We start from the raw sequence: 27,914 nt of genomic DNA on the forward strand, positions 1-27,914 counted from the left end.
CCGCCTTCCGCTCCGATTCCGAAAATAATTTATTGATGCTTAAATCCACAGTATACAAAGTGTGAAGCTGTCGACGGCCATCCTAAGCTTAACGCGCCTGCTCTCGTCAGATCGCAGACTGGTACAGATCTTAGGGCCCGGTAAGTACCGGCATGGGACACTGGCTGTTAATCCCGGCTGCCGTTGACATTTTGCTCTGTTGCCGCCTTCCGTTCCGATTCCGAAAAGGATTTATTGATGCTTAAATGCACAGTATAAAGGGCGAGAAGCTGACAACGGCCATCCTAAGCTGAACGCGCCTGCTCTCGTCAGATCGCAGACTGCTACCCAGCTTAGGGCCCGGTAAGTACCAGCATGGGAGACTGGCTGGGAATCCCAGGTGTCATTGACATTTTGCTCTGTTGCAGCCTTCCGCTCCGATTCCGAAAAGGATTTATTGATGCTTAAATCCACAGTATAAAGGGCGAGAAGCTGTCAACGGCCATCCTAAGCTGAACGCGCCTGCTCTCGTCAGATCGCAGACTGCTACCCAGCTTAGGGCCCAGTAAGTACCGGCATGGGAGACTGGCTGGGAATCCTGGGTGCAGTTGACATTTTTGCTCTGTTGCCGCCTTCCGTTCTGATTCCGAAAAGAATTTATTGATGCTTAAATCCACAGTATACAAGGTGTGAAGCTGTAGACGGCCATCCTAAGCTTAACGCGCCTGCTCTCGTCAGATCGCAGACTGGTACAGATCTTAGGGCCCGGTAAGTACCGGCATGGGACACTGGCTGGGAATCCCGGCTGCCGTTGACATTTTGCTCTGTTGCCGCCTTCCGTACCGATTCCGAAAAGGATTTATTGATGCTTAAATGCACAGTATACAAAGTGTGAAGCTGTCAACGGCCATCGTAAGCTGAACGTGCCTGCTCTCGTCAGAGCGCAGACTGCTACCCAGCTTAGGGCCCGGTAAGTACCAGCATGGGAGACTGGCTGGGAATCTCAGCTGTTGTTGACATTTTGCTCTGTAGCACTGTAGACATTTTGCTCCGATTCCGAAAAGGATTTATTGATGCTTAAATCCACAGTATACAGGGTGTGAAGCCGTCTACGGCTATCCTAAGCTGAATGCGCCTGTTCTTGTCAGATCGCAGACTGCTGCCCGGCAAGTACGGGCATGGGAGACTGGCTGGCAATCCAAGGTGCTATTGACATTTTGCTCTGTTGCCGCCTTCCTCTAAGATTAAAAAATATATTTATTGATGCTTAAATCCACAGTATACAAGGCGTGAAGATGTCAACGGCCATCCTAAGCTGAACGCGCCTGCTCTCGTCAGATCGCAGACTGCTACGCAGCTTAGGGCCCAGTAAGTACCGGCATGGGAGACTGGCTGGGAATCCCGGGTGCAGTTGACATTTTGCTCTCTTGCCGCCTTCCGTTCCGATTCCGAAAAGGATTTATTGATGCTTAAATGCACATTATAAAAATCATGAAGCTGTCAATGGCCATCCTAAGCTGAACGCGCCTGCTCTCGTCAGATCGCAGACTGCTACCCAGCTAAGGGCCCGGTAAGTATTGGCATGGGAGACTGGCTGGGAAACCCGGGTGCCGTTGACATTTTGCTCTATTGCTGCCTTCCGCTCCGATTCCGAAAATAATTTATTGATGCTTAAATCCACAGTATACAAGGTGTGAAGCTGTCGACGGCTATCCTAAGCTTAACGCGCCTGCTCTCGTCAGATCGCAGACTGGTACAGATCTTAGGGCCCGGTAAGTACCGGCATGGGACACTGGCTGGGAATCCCGGTTGCCGTTGACATTTTGCTCTGTTGCCGCCTTCCGTTCCGATTCCGAAAAGGATTTATTGATGCTTAAATGCACAGTATACAAAATGTGAAGCTGTCAACGGCCATCCTAAGCTGAACATGCCTGCTCTTGTCAGATCGCAGACTGATACCCAGCTTAGGGCCAGGTAAGTACCAGCATGGGAGACTGGCTGAGAATCCCGGGTTCAGTTGACATTTTAATCTGTTGCCGCCTTCCGCTCCGATTCGGAAAAGGATTTATTGATGCTTAAATGCACAGTATAAAGGGCGTGAAGCTGTCAACGGCCATCCTAAGCTGAACGCGCCTGCTTTTGTCAGATCGCAGACTGCTACCCAGTTTAGGGCCCGGTAAGTACCAGCATGGGAGACTGGCTGGGAATCCCAGGTGTTGTTGACATTTTGCTCTGTAGCCGCCTTCCGCTCCGATTCCGAAAAGGATTTATTGATGCTTAAATTCACAGTATACAGGGTGTGAAGCCGTCTACGGCTATCCTAAGCTGAATGTGCCTGTTCTTGTCAGATCGCAGACTGCTCCCCGGCAAGTACCGACATCGGAGACTGGCTGGCAATCCAAGGTGCTATTGTCAGATCGCAGACTGGTACAGATCTTAGGGTCCGGTAAGTACCGGCATGGGACACTGGCTGGGAATCCCGGCTGCCGTTGCCATTTTGCTCTGTTGCCGCCTTCCGTTCCGATTCCGAAAAGGATTTATTGATGCTTAAATGCACAGTATACAAAGTGTGAAGCTGTCAATGGCCATCCTAAGCTGAACGCGCCTGCTCTCGTCAGATCGCAAACTGCTACCCAGCTTAGGGCCCAGTAAGTACCAGCATAGGAGACTGGCTGGGAATCTCAGGTGTTGTTGACATTTTGCTCCGATTTCGAAAAGGATTTATTGATGCTTAAATCCACAGTATACAGGGTGTGAAGCCGTCTACGGCTATCCTAAGCTGAATGCGCCTGTTCTTGTCAGATCGCAGACTGCTGCCCGGCAAGTACGGGCATGGGAGACTGGCTGGCAATCCAAGGTGCTATTGACATTTTGCTCTGTTGCCGCCTTCCTCTCCGATTAAAAAAAATATTTATTGATGCTTAAATCCACAGTATACAAGGCGTGAAGATGTCAACGGCCATCCTCAGCTGAACGCGCCTGCTCTCGTCAGATCGCAGACTGCTACGCAGCTTAGGGCCCAGTAAGTACCGGCATGGGAGACTGGCTGGGAATCCCGGGTGCAGTTGACATTTTGCTCTGTTGCCGCCTTCCGTTCAGATTCCGAAAAGGATTTATTGATGCTTAAATGCACAGTATAAAAAGCATGAAGCTGTCAATGGCCATCCTAAGCTGAACGCGCCTGCTCTTGTCAGATCACAGACTGGTACAGATCTTGGGGCCCGGTAAGTACTGGCTGGGAATCCTGGCTGCCGTTGACATTTTGCTCTGTTGCCGCCTTCCGTTCTGATTCCGAAAAGGATTTATTGATGCTTAAATGCACAGTATAAAGGGCGTGAAGCTGTCAACGGCCATCCTAAGCTGAACGCGCCTGCTCTCGTCAGATCGCAGACTGCAACCCAGCTTAGGGCCCGGTAAATACCAGCATGGGAGACTGACTGGGAATCCCAGGTGTCGTTGACATTTTGCTCTGTTGCCGCCTTCCGCTCCGATTCCGAAAAGGATTTATTGATGCTTAAATCCACAGTATACAGGGTGTGAAGATGTCTACGGCCATCCTAAGCTGAATGTGCCTGTTCTCGTCAGATCGCAGACTACTACCCAGCTTCGGGCCTGGTAAGTACCAGCATGGGAGACTGGCTGGAATCCCGGGTGCAGTTGACATTTTGCTCTGTTTCTGCTCCGATTCCGAAAATTATTTATTGATGCTTAAATCCACAGTATACAAAGTATGAAGCTGTCAACGGCCATCCTAAGCTGAACGCGCCTGCTCTCGTCAGATCGCAGACTGCTACCCAGCTTAGGGCCTGGTAAGTACCAGCATGGGAGACTGGCTGGAATCCCGGGTGCAGTTGACATTTTAATCTGTTGCCGCCTTCCGCTCCGATTCGGAAAAGGATTTATTGATGCTTAAATCCACAATATACAGGGTGTGAAGCTGTCTACGGCCATCCTAAGCTGAACGTGTCTGCTCTCCTCAGATCGCAGACTGCTGCCCGGCAGATACCGGCGTGGGAGACTGGCTGGCAATCCAAGGTGCCATTCACATTTTGCTATGTTGCCACCTTCCTTTCCGATTAATAAAAATATTTATTGATGCTTAAATCCACAATATACAAGGCATGAAGATGTCAACGGCCATCCTAAGCTGAATGCGCCTGCTCTCGTCAGATCGCAGACTGCTACCCAGCTTAGGGCCTGGTAAGTACCAGCATGGGAGACTGGCTTGGATTCCCGGGTGCAGTTGACATTTTAATCTGTTGCCGCCTTCCGCTCCGATTCGGAAAAGGATTTATTGATGCTTAAATGCACAGTATAAAGGGCGTGAAGCTGTCAACGGCCATCCTAAGCTGAACGCGCCTGCTCTCGTCAGATTGCAGACTGCTACCCAGCTTAGGGCCCGGTAAGTACCAGCATGGGAGACTGGCTGGGAATCTCAGGTGTTGTTGACATTTTGCTCTGTAGCTCTGTAGACATTTTGCTCCGATTCCGAAAAGGATTTATTTATGCTTAAATCCACAATATACAGGGTGTGAAGCCGTCTACGGCTATCCTAAGCTGAATGCGCCTGTTCTTGTCAGATCGCAGACTGCTGCCCGGCAAGTACGGGCATGGGAGACTGGCTGGCAATCCAAGGTGCTATTTTTATTTTGCTCTGTTGCCGCCTTCCTCTCCGATTAAAAAAAAATATTTATTGATGCTTAAATCCACAGTATACAAGGTGTGAAGCTGTCGACGGCCATCCTAAGCTTAACGCGCCTGCTCTCGTCAGATCGCAGACTGGTACAGATCTTAGGGCCCGGTAAGTACCGGCATGGGACACTGGCTGGGAATCCCGGCTGCCGTTGACATTTTGCTCTGTTGCCGCCTTCCGTTCCGATTCCGAAAAGGATTTATTGATGCTTAAATGCACAGTATACAAAGTGTGAAGCTGTCAACGGCCATCCTAAGCTGAACGCGCCTGCTCTCGTCAGATCGCAGACTGCTACCCAGCTTAGGGCCTGGTAAGTACCAGCATGGGAGACTGGCTGGGAACCCCGGGTGCAGTTGACATTTTAATCTGTTGCCGCCTTCCCCTCCGATTCGGAAAAGGATTTATTGATGCTTAAATGCACAGTATAAAGGGCGTGAAGCTGTCAACGGCCATCCTAAGCTGAACGCGCCTGCTCTCGTCAGATTGCAGACTGCTACCCAGCTTAGGGCCCGGTAAGTACCAGCATGGGAGACTGGCTGGGAATCTCAGGTGTTGTTGACATTTTGCTCTGTAGCTCTGTAGACATTTTGCTCCGATTTCGAAAAGGATTTATTGATGCTTAAATCCACAGTATACAGGGTGTGAAGCCGTCTACGGCTATCCTAAGCTGAATGCGCCTGTTCTTGTCAGATCGCAGACTGCTGCCCGGCAAGTACGGGCATGGGAGACTGGCTGGCAATCCAAGGTGCTATTGACATTTTGCTCTGTTGCCGCCTTCCTCTCCGATTAAACAAAATATTTATTGATGCTTAAATCCACAGTATACAAGGCGTGAAGATGTCAACGGCCATCCTAAGCTGAACGCGCCTGCTCTCGTCAGATCGCAGACTGCTACGCAGCTTAGGGCCCAGTAGGTACCGGCATGGGAGACTGGCTGGGAATCCCGGGTGCAGTTGACATTTTGCTCTGTTGCCGCCTTCCGTTCCGATTCCGAAAAGGATTTTTTGATGCTTAAATGCACAGTATAAAAAGCATGAAGCTGTCAATGGCCATCCTAAGCTGAACGCGCCTGCTCTCGTCAGATGGCAGACTGGTACAGATCTTGGGGCCCGGTAAGTACCGGCAGGGGACACTGGCTGGGAATCCTGGCTGCCGTTGACATTTTGCTCTGTTGCCGCCTTCCGTTCCGATTCCGAAAAGGATTTATTGATGCTTAAATGCACAGTATAAAGGGCGAGAAGCTGTCAATGGCCATCCTAAGCTGAACGCGCCTGCTCTCGTCAGATCGCAGACTGCTACCCAGCTTAGGGCCCGGTAAGTACCAGCATGGGAGACTGACTGGGAATCCCAGGTGTCGTTGACATTTTGCTCTGTTGCCGCCTTCTGCTCCGATTCCGAAAAGGATTTATTGATGCTTAAATCCACAGTATACAGGGTGTGAAGATGTCTACGGCCATCCTAAGCTGAATGTGCCTGTTCTCGTCAGATCGCAAACTGCTACCCAGCTTTGGGCCTGGTAAGTACCAGCATGGGTGGCTGGCTGGGAATCCCGTGTGCAGTTGACATTTTGCTCTGTTTCTACTCCGATTCCGAAAATTATTTATTGATGCATAAATCCACAGTATACAAAGTGTGAAGCTGTCAATGGCCATCCTAAGCTGAACGCGCCTGCTCTCGTCAGATCGCAGACTGCTACCCAGCTTAGGGCCTGGTAAGTACCAGCATGGGAGACTGGCTGGAATCCCGGGTGCAGTTGACATTTTAATCTGTTGCCGCCTTCCGCTCCGATTCGGAAAAGGATTTATTGATGCTTAAATCCACAATATACAGGGTGTGAAGCTGTCAACGGCCATCCTAAGCTCAACGTGTCTGCTCTCCTCAGATCGCAGACTGCTGCCCGGCAGATACCGGCATGGGAGACTGGCTGGCAATCCAAGGTGCCATTGACATTTTGCTATGTTGCCGCCTTCCTCTCCGATTAATAAAAATATTTATTGATGCTTAAATCCACAATATACAAGGCGTGAAGATGTCAACGGCCATCCTAAGCTGAACGTGCCTGCTCTCGTCAGATCGCAGACTGCTTCCCAGCTTAGGGCCCAGTAAGTACCGGCATGGGAGACTGGCTGGGAATCCCGGGTGCAGTTGACATTTTGCTCTGTTGCCGCCTTCCGTTCCGATTCCGAAAAGGATTTATTGATGCTTAAATGCACAGTATAAAAAGCATGAAGCTGTCAATGGCCATCCTAAGCTGAACGCGCCAGCTCTTGTCAGATCGCAGACTGCTACCCAGCTTAGGGCCCGATAAGTACTGGCATGGGAGACTGGATGGGAATCCCGGTTGCCGTTGACATTTTGCTCTATTGCTGCCTTCCGCTCCGATTCCGAAAAGAATTTATTGATGCTTAAATCCACAGTATACAAGGTGTGAATCTCTCGACGGCCATCCTAAGCTTAACGCGCCTGCTCTCGTCAGATCGCAGACTGGTACAGATCTTAGGGCCCAGTAAGTACCGGCATGGGACACTGGCTGGGAATCCCGGCTGCCGTTGACATTTTGCTCTGTTGCCGCCTTCCGTTCCGATTCCGAAAAAGATTTATTGATGCTTAAATACATAATATACAAAGTGTGAAGCTGTCAACGGCCATCCTAAGCTGAACGCGCCTGCTCTCGTCAGATCGCAGACTGATACCCAGCTTAGGGCCTGGTAAGTACCAGCAAGGGAGACTGGCTGTGAATCCCGGGTGCAGTTGACATTTTAATCTGTTGCCGCCTTCTGCTCCGATTCGGAAAAGGAATTATTGATGCTTAAATCCACAGTATACAGGGTGTGAAGCCGTCTACGGCTATCCTAAGCTGAATGCGCCTGTTCTTGTCAGATTGCAGACTGCTGCCCGGCAAGTACGGGCATGGGAGACTGGCTGGCAATACAAGGTGCTATTGACATTTTGCTCTGTTGCCGCCTTCCTCTCCGATTCCGAAAAGGATTTATTGATGCTTAAATGCACAGTATAAAAAGCATGAAGCTGTCAATGGCCATCCTAAGCTGAACGCGCCTGCTCTCGTCAGATCGCAGACTGGTACAGATCTTAGTGCCCGGTAAGTACCGGCATGGGACACTGGCTGGGAATCCAGGCTGCCGTTGACATTTTGCTCTGTTGCCGCCTTCCGTTCGGATTCCGAAAAGGATTTATTGATGCTTAAATGCACAGTATAAAGGACAAGAAGCTGTCAACGGCCATCCTAAGCTGAACGCGCTGGCTCTCGTCAGATCGCAGACTGCTACCCAGCTTAGGGCCCGGTAAGTACCAGCATGGGAGACTGGCTGGGAATCCCAGGTGTCGTTGACATTTTGCTCTGTTGCCGCCTACCGCTCCGATTCCGAAAAGAATTTATTGATGCTTAAATCCACCATATACAGTATACAGTGTGTGAAGATGTCTACGGCCATCCTAAGCTGAATGCGCCTGTTCTCGTCAGATCGCAGACTGCTACCCAGCTTCGGGCCTGGTAAGTACCAGCATGGGAGACTGGCTGGGAATCCCGGGTGCAGTTGACATTTTGCTCTGCTTCTGCTCTGATTCCGAAAATTATTTATTGATGCTTAAATCCACAGTATACAAAGTGTGAAGCTGTCAACGGCCATCCTAAGCTGAACGCGCCTGCTCTCGTCAGATCGCAGACTGCTACCCAGCTTAAAGCCTGGTAAGTACCAGCATGGGAGACTGGCTGGGAATCCCGGGTGCAGTTGACATTTTAATCTGTTGCCGCCTTCCGCTCCGATTCGGAAAAGGATTTATTGATGCTTAAATCCACAGTATACAGGGTGTGAAGCCGTCTACGGCTATCCTAAGCTGAATGCGCCTGTTCTAGTCAGATCGCAGACTGCTGCCCGGCAAGTACGGGCATGGGAGACTGGCTGGCAATCCAAGGTACTATGGACATTTTGCTCTGTTGCCGCCTTCCTCTCAGATTCCGAAAAGGATTTATTGATGCTTAAATGCACAGTATAAAAAGCATGAAGCTGTCAATGGCCATCCTAAGCTGAACGCGCCTGCTCTCTTCAGATCGCAGACTGCTACCCAGCTTAGGGCCCGGTAAGTACTGGCATGGGAGACTGGCTGGAAATCCCTGGTGCCGTTGACATTTTGCTCTATTGCTGCCTTCCGCTCCGATTCCGAAAAGAATTTATTGATACTTAAATCCACAGTATACAAGGTGTGAAGCTGTCGACGGCCATCCTAAGCTGAACGCGCCTGCTCTCGTCAGATCGCAGACTGCTACCCAGCTTAGGGCCCGGTAAGTACCAGCATGGGAGACTGGCTGGGAATCCCAGGTGTCGTTGACATTTTGCTCTGTTGCCGCCTTCCGCTCCGATTCCGAAAAGGATTTATTGATGCTTAAATCCACCATATACAGTATACATTGTGTGAAGATGTCTACGGCCATCCTAAGCTGAATGCGCCTGTTCTCGTCAGATCGCAGACTGCTACCCAGCTTCGGGCCTGGTAAGTACCAGCATGGGAGACTGGCTGGGAATCCCGGGTGCAGTTGACATTTTGCTCTGTTTCTGCTCCGATTCCGAAAATTATTTATTGATGCTTAAATCCACAGTATACAAAGTGTGAAGCTGTCAACAGCCATCCTAAGCTGAACGCGCCTGCTCTCGTCAGATCGCAGACTGGTACAGATCTTGGGGCCCGGTAAGTACCGGCATGGGACACTGGCTGGGAATCCCGGCTGCCGTTGACATTTTGCTCTGTTGCCGCCTTCCGTTCCGTTCCGAAAAGGATTTATTGATGCTTAAATGCACAATATACAAAGTGTGAAGCTGTCAACGGCCATCCTAAGCTGAACGCGCCTGCTCTCGTCAGATCGCAGAATGATACCCAGCTTTGGGCCTTGTAAGTACCAGCATGGGAGACTGGCTGGGAGTCCCGGGTGCAGTTGACATTTTAATCTGTTGACGCCTTCCGCTCCGATTCGGAAAAGGATTTATTGATGCTTAAATCCACAATATAAAGGGCGTGAAGCTGTCAATGGCCATCCTAAGCTGAACGCGCCTGCTCTCGTCAGATCGCAGACTGCTACCCAGCTTAGGGCGCGGAAAGTACTAGCATGGGAGACTGGCTGGGAATCCCAGATGTTGTTGACATTTTGCTCTGTTGCCGCCTTCTGCTCCGATTCCGAAAATGATTTATTGATGCTTAAATCCACAGTGTACAGGGTGTGAAGCCGTCTACTGCTATCCTAAGCTGAATGCGCCTGTTCTCGTCAGATCGCAGACTGCTACCCAGCTTCGGGCCTGGTAAGTACCAGCATGGGAGACAGGCTGGGAATCCCGGGTGCAGTCGACATTTTAATCTGTTGCCGCCTTCCGCTCCGATTCAGAAAAGGATTTATTGATGCTTAAATCCACAATTTACAGGGTGTGAAGCTGTCAACGGCCATCGTAAGCCTGAACGTGCCTGCTCTCCTCAGATCGCAGACTGCTGCCCGGCAGATACAGGCATGGGAGACTGGCTGGCAATCCAAGGTGCCATTGACATTTTGCTCTGTTGCCGCCTTCTTCTCCGAATAATAAAAATATTTATTGATGCTTAAATCCACAATATACAAGGCGTAAAGATGTCAACGGCCATCCTAAGCTGAACGTGCCTGCTCTCGTCAGATCGCAGACTGCTGCCCGGCAGTTACCGGCATGGGAGACAGGCTGGCAATCCAAGGTGCCATTGACATTTTGCTCTGTTGCCGCCTTCTTCTCCGAATAATAAAAATATTTATTGATGCTTAAATCCACAATATACAAGGCGTGAAGATGTCTACGGCCATCCTAAGCTGAACGCGCCTGCTCTCGTCAGATCGCAGACTGCTACCCAGCTTAGGGCCCAGTAAGTACCGGCATGGGAGACTGGCTGGGAATCCCGGATGCAGTTGACATTTTGCTCTGTTGCCGCCTTCCGTTCCGATTCCGAAAAGGATTTATTGATGCTTAAATGCACAGTATAAAAAGCATGAAGCTGTCAAAGGCCATCCTAAGCTGAACGCGCCTGCTCTTGTCAGATCGCAGACTGCTACCCAGCTTAGTGCCCGGTAAGTACTGGCATGGGAGACTGGCTGGGAATCCCGGTTGCCGTTGACATTTTGCTCTATTGCTGCCTTCCGCTCCGATTCCAAAAATAATTTATTGATGCTTAAATCCACAGTATACAAGGTGTGAAGCTGTCGACGGCCATCCTAAGCTTAACGCGCCTGCTCTCGTCAGATCGCAGACTGGTACAGATCTTAGGGCCCGGTAAGTACCGGCATGGGACACTGGCTGGGAATCCCGGCTGCCGTTGACATTTTGCTCTGTTGCCGCCTTCCGTTCCGATTCCGAAAAGGATTTATTGATGTTTAAATGCACAGTATACAAAGTGTGAAGCTGTCAACGGCCATCCTAAGCTGAATTCGCCTGCTCTCGTCAGATCGCAGACTGCTGGCCGGCAAGTACGGGCATGGGAGACTGGCTGGCAATCCAAGGTGCTATTGACATTTTGCTCTGTTGCCGCCTTCCTCTCCGATTAAAAAAAATATTTATTGATGCTTAAATCCACAGTATACAAGGCGTGAAGATGTCAACGGCCATCCTAAGCTGAACACGCCTGCTCTCGTCAGATCGCAGACTGCTACGCAGCTTAGGGCCCAGTAAGTACCGGCATGGGAGACTGGCTGGGAATCCCGGGTGCAGTTGACATTTTGCTCAGTTGCCGCCTTCCGTTCCGATTCCGAAAAGGATTTATTGATGCTTAAATGCACAGTATAAAAAGCATGAAGCTGTCAATGGCCATCCTAAGCTGAACGCGCCTGCTCTCGTCAGATCGCAGACTGGTACAGATCTTGGGGCCCGGTAAGTACCGGCATGGGACACTGGCTGGGAATCCTGGCTGCCGTTGACATTTTGCTCTGTTGCCGCCTTCCGTTCCGATTCCGAAAAGGATTTCTTGATGCTTAAATGCACAGTATAAAGGGCGAGAAGCTGTCAACGGCCATCCTAAGCTGAACGCGCCTGCTCTCGTCAGATTGCAGACTGCTACCCAGCTTAGGGCCCGGTAAGTACCAGCATGGGAGACTGACTGGGAATCCCAGGTGTCGTTGACATTTTGCTCTGTTGCCGCCTTCTGCTCCGATTCCGAAAAGGATTTATTGATGCTTAAATCCACAGTATACAGGGTGTGAAGATGTCTACGGCCATCCTAAGCTGAATGTGCCTGTTCTCGTCAGATCGCAGACTGCTACCCAGCTTCGGGCCTGGTAAGTACCAGCATGGGAGTCTGGCTGGGAATCCCGGGTGCAGTTGACATTTTGCTCTGTTTCTGCTCCGATTCCGAAAATTATTTATTGATGCTTAAATCCACAGTATACAAAGTGTGAAGCTGTCAACGGCCATCCTAAGCTGAACGCGCCTGCTCTCGTCAGATCGCAGACTGCTACGCAGCTTAGGGCCCAGTAAGTACCGGCATGGGAGACTGGCTGGGAATCCCGGGTGCAGTTGACATTTTGCTCAGTTGCCGCCTTCCGTTCCGATTCCGAAAAGGATTTATTGATGCTTAAATGCACAGTATAAAAAGCATGAAGCTGTCAATGGCCATCCTAAGCTGAACGCGCCTGCTCTCGTCAGATCGCAGACTGGTACAGATCTTGGGGCCCGGTAAGTACCGGCATGGGACACTGGCTGGGAATCCTGGCTGCCGTTGACATTTTGCTCTGTTGCCGCCTTCCGTTCCGATTCCGAAAAGGATTTCTTGATGCTTAAATGCACAGTATAAAGGGCGAGAAGCTGTCAACGGCCATCCTAAGCTGAACGCGCCTGCTCTCGTCAGATTGCAGACTGCTACCCAGCTTAGGGCCCGGTAAGTACCAGCATGGGAGACTGACTGGGAATCCCAGGTGTCGTTGACATTTTGCTCTGTTGCCGCCTTCTGCTCCGATTCCGAAAAGGATTTATTGATGCTTAAATCCACAGTATACAGGGTGTGAAGATGTCTACGGCCATCCTAAGCTGAATGTGCCTGTTCTCGTCAGATCGCAGACTGCTACCCAGCTTCGGGCCTGGTAAGTACCAGCATGGGAGTCTGGCTGGGAATCCCGGGTGCAGTTGACATTTTGCTCTGTTTCTGCTCCGATTCCGAAAATTATTTATTGATGCTTAAATCCACAGTATACAAAGTGTGAAGCTGTCAACGGCCATCCTAAGCTGAACGCGCCTGCTCTCGTCAGATCGCAGACTGCTACCCAGCTTAGGGCCTGGTAAGTACCAGCATGGGAGACTGGCTGGAATCCCGGGTGCAGTTGACATTTTAATCTGTTGCCGCCTTCCGCTCCGATTCGGAAAAGGATTTATTGATGCTTAAATCCACAATATACAGGGTGTGAAGCTGTCAACGGCCATCCTAAGCTGAACGGGTCTGCTCTCCTCAGATCGCAGACTGCTGCCCGGGAGATACCGGCATGGGAGACTGGCTGGCAATCCAAGGTGCTATTGACATTTTGCTATGTTGCCGCCTTCCTCTCCTATTAATAAAAATATTTATTGATGCTTAAATCCACAATATACAAGGCGTGAAGATGTCAACGGCCATCCTAAGCTGAACGCGCCTACTCTCGTCAGATCGCAGACTGCTACCCAGCTTAGGGCCCGGTAAGTACTGGCATGGGAGACTGGCTGGGAATCCCGGTTGACATTTTGCTCTATTGCTGCCTTCCGCTCCGATTCCGAAAATAATTTTTTGATGCTTAAATCCACAGTATACAAGGTGTGAAGCTGTCGACGGCCATCCTAAGCTTAACGCGCCTGCTCTCGTCAGATCGCAGACTTTTACCCAGCTTAGGGCCTGGTAAGTACCAGCATGGGAGACTGGCTGGGAATCTCAGGTGTTGTTGACATTTTGCTCTGTAGCTCTGTAGACATTTTGCTCCGATTCCGAAAAGGATTTATTGATGCTTAAATCCACAATATACAGGGTGTGAAGCCGTCTACGGCTATCCTAAGCTGAATGCGCCTGTTCTTGTCAGATCGCAGACTGCTGCCCGGCAAGTACGGGCATGGGAGGCTGGCTGGCAATCAAAGGTGCTATTGTCATTTTGCTCTGTTGCCGCCTTCCTCTCCGATTAAAAAAAAATATTTATTGATGCTTAAATCCACAGTATACAAGGTGTGAAGCTGTCGACGGCCATCCTAAGCTTAACGCGCCTGCTCTCGTCAGATCGCAGACTGGTACAGATCTTAGGGCCCGGTAAGTACCGGCATGGGACACTGGCTGGGAATCCCGGCTGCCGTTGACATTTTGCTCTGTTGCCGCCTTCCGTTCCGCTCCGATTCGGAAAAGGATTTATTGATGCTTAAATGCACAGTATAATTGCCGGGAAGCTGTCAACGGCCATTCTAAGCTGAACGCGCCTGCTCTCGTCAGATCGCAGACTGCTACCCAGCTTAGGGCCTGGTATGTACCAGCATGGGAGACTGGCTGGGAATCTCAGGTGTTGTTGACATTTTGCTCTGTAGCTCTGTAGACATTTTGCTCTGATTTCGAAAAGGATTTATTGATGCTTAAATCCACAGTATACAGGGTGTGAAGCCGTCTACGGCTATCCTAAGCTGAATGCTCCTGTTCTTGTCAGATCGCAGACTGCTGCCCGGCAAGTACGGGCATGGGAGACTGGCTGGCAATCCAAGGTGCTATTGACATTTTGCTCTGTTGCCGCCTTTCTCTCCGATTAAAAAAAATATTTATTGATGCTTAAATCCACAGAATACAAGGCGAGAAGATGTCAACAGCCATCCTAAGCTGAACACGCCTGCTCTCGTCAGATCGCAGACTGCTACGCAGCTTAGGGCCCAGTAAGTACCGGCATGGGAGACTGGCTGGGAATCCCGGGTGCAGTTGACATTTTGCTCTGTTTCTGCTCCGATTCCGAAAATTATTTATTCATGCTTAAATCCACAGTATACAAAGTGTGAAGCTGTCAACGGCCATCCTAAGCCTGAACGTGCCTGCTCTCCTCAGATCGCAGACTGCTGCCCAGCAGATACCGGCATGGGAGACTGGCTGGCAATCCAAGGTGCCATTGACATTTTGCTCTGTTGCCGCCTTCCTCTCCGATTAATAAAAATATTTATTGATGCTTAAATCCACAATATACAACTCATAAAGCTGTCAACGGCCATCCTAAGCTGAACGCGCCTGCTCACGTCAGATCGCAGACTGCTACCCGGCTTAGGGCCTAGTAAGTACCGGCATGGGAGACTGGCTGGGAATCCCGGGTGCAGTTGACATTTTGCTCTGTTGCCGCCTTCTGTTCCGATTCCGAAAAGGATTTATTGATGCTTAAATGCACAGTATAAAAAACACGAAGCTGTCAAAGGCCATCCTAAGCTGAACGCGCCTGCTCTCGTCATATCGCAGACTGCTACCCAGCTTAGGGCCTGGTAAGTACCAGCATGGGAGACTGGCTGGGAATCCCGGGTGCAGTTGACATTTTAATCTGTTGCCGCCTTCCGCTCCGATTCGGAAAAGGATTTATTGATGCTTAAATCCACAATATACAGCGTGTGAAGCTGTCAATGGCCATCCTAAGCCTGAACGAGCCTGCTCTCCTCAGATCGCAGACTGCTGCCCGGCAGATACCGGCATGGGAGACTGGCTGGCAATCCAAGGTGCCATTGACATTTTGCTCTGTTGCCGCCTTCCTCTCCGATTAATAAAAATATTTATTGATGCTTAAATCCACAATATACAACGCGTAAAGATGTCAACGGCCATCCTAAGCTGAACGCGCCTGCTCTCGTTAGATCGCAGACTGCTACCCAGCTTAGGGCCTGGTAAGTACCAGCATGGGAGACTGGCTGGGAATCCCGTGTGCAGTTGACATTTTGCTCTGTTGCCGCCTTCTGTTCCGATTCCGAAAAGGATTTATTGATGCTTAAATGCAGAGTATAAAAAGCTTGAAGCTGTCAATGGCCATCCTAAGCTGAACGTGCCTGCTCTCGTCAGATCGCAGACTGCTACCCAGCTTAGGGCCCGGTAAGTACTGGCATGTGAGACTGGCTGGGAATCCCGGTTGCCGTTGACATCTTGCTCTATTGCTGCCTTCCGCTCCGATTCCGAAAAGAATTTATTGATGCTTAAATCCACAGTATACAAGGTGTGAAGCTGTCGACGGCCATCCTAAGCTTAATGCGCCTGCTCTCGTCAGATCGCAGACTGGTACAGATCTTAGGGCCCAGTAAGTACCGGCATGGGACACTGGCTGGGAATCCCGACTGTCGTTGACATTTTGCTCTGTTGCCGCCTTCCGTTCCGGTTCCGGTTCCGGTTCCGATTCCGAAAAGGATTTATTGATGCTTAAATGCACAGTATACAAAGTGTGAAGCTGTCAACGGCCATCCTAAGCTGAACGCGCCTGCTCTCATCAGATCGCAGACTGCTACCCAGCTTAGGGCCTGGTAAGTACCAGCATGGGAGATTGGCTGGGAATCCCGGGTGCAGTTGACATTTTAATCTGTTGCCGACTTCTGCTCCGATTCGGAAAAGGATTTATTGATGCTTAAATGCACAGTATAAAGTGCATAAAGCTGTCATCGGCCATCCTAAGCTGAACGCGCCTGCTCTCGTCAGATCGCAGACTGCTACCCAGCTTAGGGCCCGGTAAGTACCAGCATGGGAGACTGGCTGGGAATCTCAGGTGTTGTTGACATTTTGCTCTGTAGCTCTGTAGACATTTTGCTCCGATTTCGAAAAGGATTTATTGATGCTTAAATCCACAGTATCCACAGTATACAGGGTGTGAAGCCGTCTACGGCTATCCTAAGCTAAATGCGCCTGTTCTTGTCAGATCGCAGACTGCTGCCCAGCAAGTACAGGCATGGGAGACTGGCTGGCAATCCAAGGTGCTATTGACATTTTGCTCTGTTGCCGCCTTCCTCTCCGATTAAAAAAAATATTTATTGATGCTGAAATCCACAGTATACAAAGCGTGAAGATGTCAACGGCCATCCTAAGCTGAAGGCGCCTGCTCTCGTCAGATCGCAGACTGCTACGCAGCTTAGGGCCCAGTAAGTACCGGCATGGGAGACTGGCTGGGAATCCCGGGTGCAGTTGACATTTTGCTCTGTTTCTGCTCCGATTCCGAAAATTATTTATTGATGCTTAAATCCACAGTATACAAAGTGTGAAGCTGTCAACGGCCATCCTAAGCCTGAACGTGCCTGCTCTCCTCAGATCGCAGACTGCTGCCCAGCAGATACCGGCATGGGAGACTGGCTGGCAATCCAAGGTGCCATTGACATTTTGCTCTGTTGCCGCCTTCCTCTCCGATTAATAAAAATATTTATTGATGCTTAAATCCACAATATACAACTCATAAAGATGTCAACGGCCATCCTAAGCTGAACGCGCCTGCTCTCGTCAGATCGCAGACTGCTACCCAGCTTAGGGCCTAGTAAGTACCGGCATGGGAGACTGGCTGAGAATCCCGGGTGCAGTTGACATTTTGCTCTGTTGCCGCCTTCTGTTCCGATTCCGAAAAGGATTTATTGATGCTTAAATGCACAGTATAAAAAACACGAAGCTGTCAAAGGCCATCCTAAGCTGAACGCGCCTGCTCTCGTCAGATCGCAGACTGCTACCCAGCTTAGGGCCTGGTAAGTACCAGCATGGGAGACTGGCTGGGAATCCCGGGTGCAGTTGACATTTTAATCTGTTGCCGCCTTCCGCTCCGATTCGGAAAAGGATTTATTGATGCTTAAATCCACAGTATACAAAGTGTGAAGCTGTCAACAGCCATCCTAGGCTGAACGCGCCTGCTCTCGTCAGATCGCAGACTGCTACCCAACTCAGGGCCTGGTAAGTACCAGCATGGGAGACTGGCTGGAATCCCGGGTGCAGTTGACATTTTAATCTGTTGCCGCCTTCCGCTCCGATTCGGAAAAGGATTTATTGATGCTTAAATCCACAATATACAGCGTGTGAAGCTGTCAATGGCCATCCTAAGCCTGAACGAGCCTGCTCTCCTCAGATCGCAGACTGCTGCCCGGCAGATACAGGCATGGGAGACTGGCTGGCAATCCAAGGTGCCTTTGACATTTTGCTCTGTTGCCGCCTTCCTCTCCGATTAATAAAAATATTTATTGATGCTTAAATCCACAATATACAACGCATAAAGATGTCAACGGCCATCCTAAGCTGAACGCGCCTGCTCTCGTCAGATCGCAGACTGCTACCCAGCTTAGGGCCTGGTAAGTACCAGCATGGGAGACTGGCTGGGAATCTCAGGTGTTGTTGACATTTAGCTCTGTAGCTCTGTAGACATTTTGCTCCGATTCCGAAAAGGATTTATTGATGCTTAAATCCACAGTATACAGGGTGTGAAGCCGTCTACAGCCATCCTAAGCTGAATGCGCCTGTTCTTGTCAGATCGCAGACTGCTGCCCGGCAAGTACGGGCATGGGAGACTGGCTGGCAATCCAAGGTGCTATTGACATTTTGCTCTGTTGCCGCCTTCCTCTCCGATTAAAAAAAATATTTATTGATGCTTAAATCCACAGTATACAAGGTGTGAAGATGTCAACGGCCATCCTAAGCTGAACGCGCCTGCTCTCGTCAGATCGCAGACTGCTACGCAGCTTAGGGCCCAGTAAGTACCGGCATGGGAGACTGGCTGGGAATCCCGGGTGCAGTTGACATTTTGCTCTGTTGCCGCCTTCTGTTCCGATTCCGAAAAGGATTTATTGATGATTAAATGCACAGTATAAAAAACACGAAGCTGTCAAAGGCCATCCTAAGCTGAACGCGCCTGCTCTCGTCAGATCGCAGACTGGTACAGATCTTAGGGTCCGGTAAGTACCGGCATGGGACACTGGCTGGGAATCCCGGCTGCCGTTGACATTTTGCTCTGTTGCCGCCTTCCGTTCCGATTCCGAAAAGGATTTATTGATGCTTAAATGCACAGTATAAAAAACACGAAGCTGTCAAAGGCCATCCTAAGCTGAACGCGCCTGCTCTCGTCAGATCACAGACTGCTACCCAGCTTAGGGCCTGGTAAGTACCAGCATGGAAGACTGGCTGGGAATCCCAAGTGTCGTTGACATTTTGCTCTGTTGCCGCCTTCCGCTCCGATTCCGAAAAGGATTTATTGATGCTTAAATCCACAGTAAACAGGGTGTGAAGATGTCTACGGCCATCCTAAGCTGAATGCACCTGTTCTCGTCAAATCGCAGACTGCTACCCAGCTTCGGGCCTCGTAAGTACCAGCTTGGGAGACTGGCTGGGAATCCCGTGTGCAGTTTACATTTTGCTCTGTTTCTGTTCCGATTCCGAAAATTATTTATTGATTCTTAAATCCACAGTATACAAAGTGTGAAGCTGTCAACCACCATCCTAAGCTGAATGCGCCTGCTCTCGCCAGAACGCAGACTGCTACCCAGCTTAGGGCCTGGTAAGTACCAGCATGGGAGACTGGCTGGGAATCCCGGGTGCAGTTGACATTTTAATCTGTTGCCGCCTTCCGCTCCGATTCGGAAAATGATTTATTGATGCTTTAATCCACAATATACAGGGTGTGAAGCTGTCAACGGCCATCCTAAGCCTGAACGTGCCTGCTCTCCTCAGATCGCAGACCGCTGCCCGGCAGATACCGGCATGGGAGACTGGCTGGCAATCCAAGGTGCCATTGACATTTTGCTCTGTTGCCGCCTTCCTCTCCGATTAATAAAAATATTTATTGATGCTTAAATCCACAATATACAACGCGTAAAGATGTCAACGGCCATCCTAAGCTGAACGCGCCTGCTCTTGTTAGATCGCAGACTGCTACCCAGCTTAGGGCCTGGTAAGTACCAGCATGGGAGACTGGCTGGGAATCCCGTGTGCAGTTGACATTTTGCTCTGTTGCCGCCTTCTGTTCCGATTCCGAAAAGGATTTATTGATGCTTAAATGCAGAGTATAAAAAGCTTGAAGCTGTCAATGGCCATCCTAAGCTGAACGCGCCTGCTCTCGTCAGATCGCAGACTGCTACCCAGCTTAGGGCCCGGTAAGTACTGGCATGTGAGACTGGCTGGGAATCCCGGTTGCCGTTGACATCTTGCTCTATTGCTGCCTTCCGCTCCGATTCCGAAAAGAATTTATTGATGCTTAAATCCACAGTATACAAGGTGTGAAGCTGTCGACGGCCATCCTAAGCTTAATGCGCCTGCTCTCGTCAGATCGCAGACTGGTACAGATCTTAGGGCCCAGTAAGTACCGGCATGGGACACTGGCTGGGAATCCCGACTGTCGTTGACATTTTGCTCTGTTGCCGCCTTCCGTTCCGGTTCCGGTTCCGTTTCCGATTCCGAAAAGGATTTATTGATGCTTAAATGCACAGTATACAAAGTGTGAAGCTGTCAACGGCCATCCTAAGCTGAACACGCCTGCTCTCATCAGATCGCAGACTGCTACCAAGCTTAGGGCCTGGTAAGTACCAGCATGGGAGACTGGCTGGGAATCCCGGGTGCAGATGACATTTTAATCTGTCGCCGCTTTCCACTCCGATTCGGAAAAGGATTTATTGATGCTTAAATGCACAGTATAAAGGGAGTGAAGCTGTCAACGGCCATCCTAAGCTGAACGCACCTGCTCTCGTCAGATCGCAGACTGCTACCCAGCTTAGGGCCCGGTAAGTACCAGCATGGGAGACTGGCTGGGAATCCCAGGTGTTGTTGACATTTTGCTCTGTAGCCGCCTTCCGCTCCGATTCCGAAAAGGATTTATTGATGCTTAAATCCACAGTATACAGGGTGTGAAGCCGTCTACGGCTATCCTAAGCAGAATGTGCCTGTTCTTGTCAGATCGCAGACTGCTGCCCGGCAAGTACGGGCATGGGAGACTGGCTGGGAATCCCGGGTGCCGTTAACATTTTGCTCTATTGCTGCCTTCCGCTCCGATTCCGAAAATAATTTATTGATGCTTAAATCCACAGTATACAAGGTGTGAAGCTGTCGACGGCCATCCTAAGCTTAACACGCCTGCTCTCGTCAGATCGCAGACTGGTACAGATCTTAGGGCCCGGTAAGTACCGGCATGGGACACTGGCTGGGAATCCCGTCTGCCGTTGACATTTTGCTCTGTTGCCGCCTTCCATTCCGATTCCGAAAAGGATTTATTGATGCTTAAATGCACAGTATAAAGGTCGAGAAGCTGTCAACGGCCATCCTAAGCTGAACGCGCCTGCTCTCGTCAGATCGCAGACTGCTACCCAGCTTAGGGCCCGGTAAGTACCAGCATGGGAGACTGGCTGGGAATCCCAGGTGTCGTTGACATTTTACTCTGTTGCCGCCTTCTGCTCCGATTCCGAAAAGGATTTATTTATGCTTAAATCCACAGTATACAGAGTTTGAAGCGGTCTACGGCCATCCTAAGCTGAATGCTCCTGTTCTCGTCAGATCGCAGACTGCTACCCAGCTTCGGGCCTGGTAAATACCAGTATGGGAGACTGGCTGGGAATCCCGGGTGCAGTTGACATTTTACTCTGTTTCTGCTCCGATTCCGAAAATTATTTATTGATGCTTAAATCCACAGTATACAAAGTGTGAAGCTGTCAACGGCCATCCTAAGCTGAACGCGCCTGCTCTCGTCAGATCGCAGACTGCTACCCAGCTTAGGGCCTGGTAAGTACCAGCATGGGAGATTGGCTGGGAATCCCGGGTGCAGTTGACATTTTAATCTGTTGCCGACTTCTGCTCCGATTCGGAAAAGGATTTATTGATGCTTAAATGCACAGTATAAAGTGCATAAAGCTGTCATCGGCCATCCTAAGCTGAACGCGCCTGCTCTCGTCAGATCGCAGACTGCTACCCAGCTTAGGGCCCGGTAAGTACCAGCATGGGAGACTGGCTGGGAATCTCAGGTGTTGTTGACATTTTGCTCTGTAGCTCTGTAGACATTTTGCTCCGATTTCGAAAAGGATTTATTGATGCTTAAATCCACAGTATCCACAGTATACAGGGTGTGAAGCCGTCTACGGCTATCCTAAGCTAAATGCGCCTGTTCTTGTCAGATCGCAGACTGCTGCCCGGCAAGTACAGGCATGGGAGACTGGCTGGCAATCCAAGGTGCTATTGACATTTTGCTCTGTTGCCGCCTTCCTCTCCGATTAAAAAAAATATTTATTGATGCTGAAATCCACAGTATACAAAGCGTGAAGATGTCAACGGCCATCCTAAGCTGAAGGCGCCTGCTCTCGTCAGATCGCAGACTGCTACGCAGCTTAGGGCCCAGTAAGTACCGGCATGGGAGACTGGCTGGGAATCCCGGGTGCAGTTGACATTTTGCTCTGTTTCTGCTCCGATTCCGAAAATTATTTATTGATGCTTAAATCCACAGTATACAAAGTGTGAAGCTGTCAACGGCCATCCTAAGCCTGAACGTGCCTGCTCTCCTCAGATCGCAGACTGCTGCCCAGCAGATACCGGCATGGGAGACTGGCTGGCAATCCAAGGTGCCATTGACATTTTGCTCTGTTGCCGCCTTCCTCTCCGATTAATAAAAATATTTATTGATGCTTAAATCCACAATATACAACTCATAAAGATGTCAACGGCCATCCTAAGCTGAACGCGCCTGCTCTCGTCAGATCGCAGACTGCTACCCAGCTTAGGGCCTAGTAAGTACCGGCATGGGAGACTGGCTGGGAATCCCGGGTGCAGTTGACATTTTGCTCTGTTGCCGCCTTCTGTTCCGATTCCGAAAAGGATTTATTGATGCTTAAATGCACAGTATAAAAAACACGAAGCTGTCAAAGGCCATCCTAAGCTGAACGCGCCTGCTCTCGTCAGATCGCAGACTGCTACCCAGCTTAGGGCCTGGTAAGTACCAGCATGGGAGACTGGCTGGGAATCCCGGGTGCAGTTGACATTTTAATCTGTTGCCGCCTTCCGCTCCGATTCGGAAAAGGATTTATTGATGCTTAAATCCACAGTATACAAAGTGTGAAGCTGTCAACAGCCATCCTAGGCTGAACGCGCCTGCTCTCGTCAGATCGCAGACTGCTACCCAACTCAGGGCCTGGTAAGTACCAGCATGGGAGACTGGCTGGAATCCCGGGTGCAGTTGACATTTTAATCTGTTGCCGCCTTCCGCTCCGATTCGGAAAAGGATTTATTGATGCTTAAATCCACAATATACAGCGTGTGAAGCTGTCAATGGCCATCCTAAGCCTGAACGAGCCTGCTCTCCTCAGATCGCAGACTGCTGCCCGGCAGATACAGGCATGGGAGACTGGCTGGCAATCCAAGGTGCCTTTGACATTTTGCTCTGTTGCCGCCTTCCTCTCCGATTAATAAAAATATTTATTGATGCTTAAATCCACAATATACAAGGCGTGAAGATGTCAATGGCCATCCTAAGCTGAACGCGCCTGCTCTCGTCAGATCGCAGACTGCTACCCAGCTTAGGGCCCGGTAAGTACCAGCATGGGAGACTGGCTGGGAATCCCGGGTGCAGTTGACATTTTGCTCTGTTTCTGCTCCGATTCCGAAAATTATTTATTGATGCTTAAATCCACAGCATACAAAGTGTGAAGCTGTCAACGGCCATCCTAAGCCTGAACGTGCCTGCTCTCCTCAGATCGCAGACTGCTGCCCGGCAGATACCGGCATGGGAGACTGGCTGGCAATCCAAGGTGCCATTGACATTTTGCTCTGTTGCCGCCTTCCTCTCCGATTAATAAAAATATTTATTGATGCTTAAATCCACAATATACAACGCATAAAGATGTCAACGGCCATCCTAAGCTGAACGCGCCTGCTCTCGTCAGATCGCAGACTGCTACCCAGCTTAGGGCCTAGAAAGTACCGGCATGGGAGACTGGCTGGGAATCCCGGGTGCAGTTGACATTTTGCTCTGTTGCCGCCTTCTGTTCCGATTCCGAAAAGGATTTATTGATGATTAAATGCACAGTATAAAAAACACGAAGCTGTCAAAGGCCATCCTAAGCTGAACGCGCCTGCTCTCGTCAGATCGCAGACTGGTACAGATCTTAGGGTCCGGTAAGTACCGGCATGGGACACTGGCTGGGAATCCCGGCTGCCGTTGACATTTTGCTCTGTTGCCGCCTTCCGTTCCGATTCCGAAAAGGATTTATTGATGCTTAAATGCACAGTATAAAAAACACGAAGCTGTCAAAGGCCATCCTAAGCTGAACGCGCCTGCTCTCGTCAGATCACAGACTGCTACCCAGCTTAGGGCCTGGTAAGTACCAGCATGGAAGACTGGCTGGGAATCCCAAGTGTCGTTGACATTTTGCTCTGTTGCCGCCTTCCGCTCCGATTCCGAAAAGGATTTATTGATGCTTAAATCCACAGTAAACAGGGTGTGAAGATGTCTACGGCCATCCTAAGCTGAATGCACCTGTTCTCGTCAAATCGCAGACTGCTACCCAGCTTCGGGCCTCGTAAGTACCAGCTTGGGAGACTGGCTGGGAATCCCGTGTGCAGTTTACATTTTGCTCTGTTTCTGTTCCGATTCCGAAAATTATTTATTGATTCTTAAATCCACAGTATACAAAGTGTGAAGCTGTCAACCACCATCCTAAGCTGAATGCGCCTGCTCTCGCCAGAACGCAGACTGCTACCCAGCTTAGGGCCTGGTAAGTACCAGCATGGGAGACTGGCTGGGAATCCCGGGTGCAGTTGACATTTTAATCTGTTGCCGCCTTCCGCTCCGATTCGGAAAATGATTTATTGATGCTTTAATCCACAATATACAGGGTGTGAAGCTGTCAACGGCCATCCTAAGCCTGAACGTGCCTGCTCTCCTCAGATCGCAGACCGCTGCCCGGCAGATACCGGCATGGGAGACTGGCTGGCAATCCAAGGTGCCATTGACATTTTGCTCTGTTGCCGCCTTCCTCTCCGATTAATAAAAATATTTATTGATGCTTAAATCCACAATATACAACGCGTAAAGATGTCAACGGCCATCCTAAGCTGAACGCGCCTGCTCTCGTTAGATCGCAGATTGCTACCCAGCTTAGGGCCTGGTAAGTACCAGCATGGGAGACTGGCTGGGAATCCCGTGTGCAGTTGACATTTTGCTCTGTTGCCGCCTTCTGTTCCGATTCCGAAAAGGATTTATTGATGCTTAAATGCAGAGTATAAAAAGCTTGAAGCTGTCAATGGCCATCCTAAGCTGAACGCGCCTGCTCTCGTCAGATCGCAGACTGCTACCCAGCTTAGGGCCCGGTAAGTACTGGCATGTGAGACTGGCTGGGAATCCCGGTTGCCGTTGACATCTTGCTCTATTGCTGCCTTCCGCTCCGATTCCGAAAAGAATTTATTGATGCTTAAATCCACAGTATACAAGGTGTGAAGCTGTCGACGGCCATCCTAAGCTTAACGCGCCTGCTCTCGTCAGATCGCAGACTGGTACAGATCTTAGGGCCCAGTAAGTACCGGCATGGGACACTGGCTGGGAATCCCGACTGTCGTTGACATTTTGCTCTGTTGCCGCCTTCCGATCCGGTTCCGGTTCCGGTTCCGATTCCGAAAAGGATTTATTGATGCTTAAATGCACAGTATACAAAGTGTGAAGCTGTCAACGGCCATCCTAAGCTGAACGCGCCTGCTCTCATCAGATCGCAGACTGCTACCAAGCTTAGGGCCTGGTAAGTACCAGCATGGGAGACTGGCTGGGAATCCCGGGTGCAGATGACATTTTAATCCGTCGCCGCTTTCCACTCCGATTCGGAAAAGGATTTATTGATGCTTAAATGCACAGTATAAAGGGAGTGAAGCTGTCAACGGCCATCCTAAGCTGAACGCACCTGCTCTCGTCAGATCGCAGACTGCTACCCAGCTTAGGGCCCGGTAAGTACCAGCATGGGAGACTGGCTGGGAATCCCAGGTGTTGTTGACATTTTGCTCTGTAGCCGCCTTCCGCTCCGATTCCGAAAAGGATTTATTGATGCTTAAATCCACAGTATACAGGGTGTGAAGCCGTCTACGGCTATCCTAAGCAGAATGTGCCTGTTCTTGTCAGATCGCAGACTGCTGCCCGGCAAGTACGGGCATGGGAGACTGGCTGGGAATCCCGGGTGCCGTTAACATTTTGCTCTATTGCTGCCTTCCGCTCCGATTCCGAAAATAATTTATTGATGCTTAAATCCACAGTATACAAGGTGTGAAGCTGTCGACGGCCATCCTAAGCTTAACACGCCTGCTCTCGTCAGATCGCAGACTGGTACAGATCTTAGGGCCCGGTAAGTACCGGCATGGGACACTGGCTGGGAATCCCGTCTGCCGTTGACATTTTGCTCTGTTGCCGCCTTCCATTCCGATTCCGAAAAGGATTTATTGATGCTTAAATGCACAGTATAAAGGTCGAGAAGCTGTCAACGGCCATCCTAAGCTGAACGCGCCTGCTCTCGTCAGATCGCAGACTGCTACCCAGCTTAGGGCCCGGTAAGTACCAGCATGGGAGACTGGCTGGGAATCCCAGGTGTCGTTGACATTTTACTCTGTTGCCGCCTTCTGCTCCGATTCCGAAAAGGATTTATTTATGCTTAAATCCACAGTATACAGAGTTTGAAGCGGTCTACGGCCATCCTAAGCTGAATGCTCCTGTTCTCGTCAGATCGCAGACTGCTACCCAGCTTCGGGCCTGGTAAATACCAGTATGGGAGACTGGCTGGGAATCCCGGGTGCAGTTGACATTTTACTCTGTTTCTGCTCCGATTCCGAAAATTATTTATTGATGCTTAAATCCACAGTATACAAAGTGTGAAGCTGTCAACGGCCATCCTAAGCTGAACGCGCCTGCTCTCGTCAGATCGCAGACTGCTACCCAGCTTAGGGCCTGGTAAGTACCAGCATGGGAGATTGGCTGGGAATCCCGGGTGCAGTTGACATTTTAATCTGTTGCCGACTTCTGCTCCGATTCGGAAAAGGATTTATTGATGCTTAAATGCACAGTATAAAGTGCATAAAGCTGTCATCGGCCATCCTAAGCTGAACGCGCCTGCTCTCGTCAGATCGCAGACTGCTACCCAGCTTAGGGGCCGGTAAGTACCAGCATGGGAGACTGGCTGGGAATCTCAGGTGTTGTTGACATTTTGCTCTGTAGCTCTGTAGACATTTTGCTCCGATTTCGAAAAGGATTTATTGATGCTTAAATCCACAGTATCCACAGTATACAGGGTGTGAAGCCGTCTACGGCTATCCTAAGCTAAATGCGCCTGTTCTTGTCAGATCGCAGACTGCTGCCCGGCAAGTACAGGCATGGGAGACTGGCTGGCAATCCAAGGTGCTATTGACATTTTGCTCTGTTGCCGCCTTCCTCTCCGATTAAAAAAAATATTTATTGATGCTGAAATCCACAGTATACAAAGCGTGAAGATGTCAACGGCCATCCTAAGCTGAAGGCGCCTGCTCTCGTCAGATCGCAGACTGCTACGCAGCTTAGGGCCCAGTAAGTACCGGCATGGGAGACTGGCTGGGAATCCCGGGTGCAGTTGACATTTTGCTCTGTTTCTGCTCCGATTCCGAAAATTATTTATTGATGCTTAAATCCACAGTATACAAAGTGTGAAGCTGTCAACGGCCATCCTAAGCCTGAACGTGCCTGCTCTCCTCAGATCGCAGACTGCTGCCCAGCAGATACCGGCATGGGAGACTGGCTGGCAATCCAAGGTGCCATTGACATTTTGCTCTGTTGCCGCCTTCCTCTCCGATTAATAAAAATATTTATTGATGCTTAAATCCACAATATACAACTCATAAAGATGTCAACGGCCATCCTAAGCTGAACGCGCCTGCTCTCGTCAGATCGCAGACTGCTACCCAGCTTAGGGCCTAGTAAGTACCGGCATGGGAGACTGGCTGGGAATCCCGGGTGCAGTTGACATTTTGCTCTGTTGCCGCCTTCTGTTCCGATTCCGAAAAGGATTTATTGATGCTTAAATGCACAGTATAAAAAACACGAAGCTGTCAAAGGCCATCCTAAGCTGAACGCGCCTGCTCTCGTCAGATCGCAGACTGCTACCCAGCTTAGGGCCTGGTAAGTACCAGCATGGGAGACTGGCTGGGAATCCCGGGTGCAGTTGACATTTTAATCTGTTGCCGCCTTCCGCTCCGATTCGGAAAAGGATTTATTGATGCTTAAATCCACAGTATACAAAGTGTGAAGCTGTCAACAGCCATCCTAGGCTGAACGCGCCTGCTCTCGTCA

At 50.1% G+C, this 27,914-nt stretch overlaps 11 pseudogenes; all 11 read left to right on the forward strand.

Moving 5' to 3' along the window:
* Positions 1–4,911: 4,911 nt before the first annotated feature.
* Positions 4,912–5,031, forward strand: LOC130352484 (5S ribosomal RNA; annotated as a pseudogene).
* An 884-nt stretch (positions 5,032–5,915) lies between these two features.
* LOC130323914 (5S ribosomal RNA) lies at positions 5,916–6,035 on the forward strand (annotated as a pseudogene).
* A 2,866-nt stretch (positions 6,036–8,901) lies between these two features.
* Positions 8,902–9,021, forward strand: LOC130324454 (5S ribosomal RNA; annotated as a pseudogene).
* A 2,672-nt stretch (positions 9,022–11,693) lies between these two features.
* On the forward strand, positions 11,694–11,813 carry LOC130352064 (5S ribosomal RNA; annotated as a pseudogene).
* Positions 11,814–12,494: 681 nt separating this feature from the next.
* LOC130352066 (5S ribosomal RNA) lies at positions 12,495–12,614 on the forward strand (annotated as a pseudogene).
* A 1,470-nt stretch (positions 12,615–14,084) lies between these two features.
* LOC130352227 (5S ribosomal RNA) lies at positions 14,085–14,204 on the forward strand (annotated as a pseudogene).
* Positions 14,205–17,878: 3,674 nt separating this feature from the next.
* On the forward strand, positions 17,879–17,998 carry LOC130327047 (5S ribosomal RNA; annotated as a pseudogene).
* A 2,298-nt stretch (positions 17,999–20,296) lies between these two features.
* On the forward strand, positions 20,297–20,416 carry LOC130331673 (5S ribosomal RNA; annotated as a pseudogene).
* A 474-nt stretch (positions 20,417–20,890) lies between these two features.
* On the forward strand, positions 20,891–21,010 carry LOC130313160 (5S ribosomal RNA; annotated as a pseudogene).
* A 4,474-nt stretch (positions 21,011–25,484) lies between these two features.
* On the forward strand, positions 25,485–25,604 carry LOC130331782 (5S ribosomal RNA; annotated as a pseudogene).
* A 474-nt stretch (positions 25,605–26,078) lies between these two features.
* Positions 26,079–26,198, forward strand: LOC130313171 (5S ribosomal RNA; annotated as a pseudogene).
* Positions 26,199–27,914: the final 1,716 nt, after the last annotated feature.

The sequence above is a fragment of the Hyla sarda genome, chromosome 1 (assembly GCF_029499605.1).
Source record: "Hyla sarda isolate aHylSar1 chromosome 1, aHylSar1.hap1, whole genome shotgun sequence".
NCBI classification, from domain to species: Eukaryota; Metazoa; Chordata; class Amphibia; order Anura; family Hylidae; genus Hyla; species Hyla sarda.